Consider the following 1,885-nt stretch of genomic DNA (forward strand, 5'->3'; position numbering starts at 1 on the left):
GAGAGAGAAAATTGACGTCTTTTTTTTTTTTTTCTTTTTTGGTTTTAAGGAATTTTTTTTCTTTTTTTTTTTTTTTTACTTGCACTGAGGATGGGAAAATCTGGATTAGTTCATAGGAAATGGGAGAAAAGTTGAATGGGTTAGAAAGAATCGGAACCTTTTTTACATGATATCAGTAACTAATCAGTTTCACAGACTACGTAACAAAACGCATAATATGTAACAAACAGACTACGTAACAAAACGCATATGTAACAGACTACGTAACAAAACGCATAATATGTAACAAACAGACTACGTAACAAAACGCATAATATGTAACAAACAGACTACGTAACAAAACGAATAAGAAAAAACAGACTACGTAAAAAAAAAATACGTAACAAAAGGACTACGTAACAGAACGCATATAATTGGTAACACAAAAACAAATCATCAAAGCACATTTAATCGATAACACTAATGATCAGACTAACATAACGTCATTCCTAAAAGCAACGTATATAATGTACATATACATATACATACATACATACATACGTACATAAATAAATGTAAATATATATATATATTTTTTATTATTATGTACATACATACATATATATATATATATATAATATATATATATATATTTATATATATATATATATATATATATATATATATATATATATATATATATATATATATATTAATGTATGTATATGTATTTGTATCTGTTTCCTTTTCTGTTTCTTAAAAATAAATAAGTTGTCCCTTTTGCTTTACACATCCCTGGAAATGAAAGAAAACGGAAACTGTAACTCTCATTTCGTGATCATGAGAGAGAGGGAGAGGGAGGGGGAGGGGAGGGAGGGAGGGAGGGAGGAGGGAGGGGAGGAGAGTGGAGGGATGGGATAGGGAAGTGGGTAGTGGGAGGCGGAGAAGAGAGGAGGGACGAGGGAGAGGGAGGAAGGAGGAGAAGGGAGGGAGAGGGAGGAAGGGAGGGAGAGGAGAGGGAGGAGAGGGAGGGGGGGAGAGGGAGGAAGGGGAGGAAGGGAGAGGGAGAGGGAGAGGGAGAGAGGGAGGGGAGGGAGGGAGAGGGAGAGGAGGGAGGGAGAGGAAGAGAGGGAGGGAGGGAGAGGGGGAGAGAGAGGGAGAGGGAGAGAGAGAGAGAGAGAGAGAGAGAGAGAGAGAGAGAGAGAGACAGAGAGAGAGAGAGAGAGAGAGAGAGAGAGAGAGAGAGAGAGAGAGAGACAGAGAGAGAGAGAGAGAGAGAGAGAAAGGAAAAGGAGAGAGAGATAGAGAGAGAAAAAAAATAGCTTCGTATATGTATGTATATATAATTGTAAACAAACAAACACAAAGTCGTATACATATATATATTTTTCTTTTTCTTAAATGAATAGATATTGGTAACATTAAAACATTAGCAAAATATGATATAATAAAAACTAAAATAAAAAGAAATTAAAGGAATGATAATAAGAAGAATAAGAATAAGAATAAGAATAAGAATAAGAATAATAATAATAAGAATAATAACAACAATAATAATAACAATAATAATAATAATAATAACAACAACAATAATAATAATAACAATAATAATACATAATAGTAATAACAACAAAATCAAAAAGATAAAAATAATAACAATAATAATTACAATAAAATAATAATAACAATAATAACAAAATGTTAAATTTTTTAATTACAACAGTAATGAAAATAATAACAAATATGTAAATAATGTATACAATAATACATTAATAATTGTTATTATTGTATATTGTAACAATTAACATTAATATAATATTAATATAATATTAATTAATATTCATTTCTATCAACAATTATTATTAACATAATACAATATACAATATTATTATTATTAATAATAATT

The 1,885-nt window shown here is 30.3% G+C and overlaps 1 protein-coding gene across 1 annotated transcript in view; it reads right to left on the reverse strand.

Moving 5' to 3' along the window:
• LOC119570768 (uncharacterized transmembrane protein DDB_G0289901-like) overlaps positions 1 to 1,885 on the reverse strand; it is a gene marked incomplete in the record, with an annotated part of 66,593 nt that overhangs the window by 16,159 nt on the left and 48,549 nt on the right.

The sequence above is a fragment of the Penaeus monodon genome, unplaced genomic scaffold (assembly GCF_015228065.2).
Source record: "Penaeus monodon isolate SGIC_2016 unplaced genomic scaffold, NSTDA_Pmon_1 PmonScaffold_384, whole genome shotgun sequence".
In the NCBI taxonomy this organism is placed as follows: Eukaryota; Metazoa; Arthropoda; class Malacostraca; order Decapoda; family Penaeidae; genus Penaeus; species Penaeus monodon.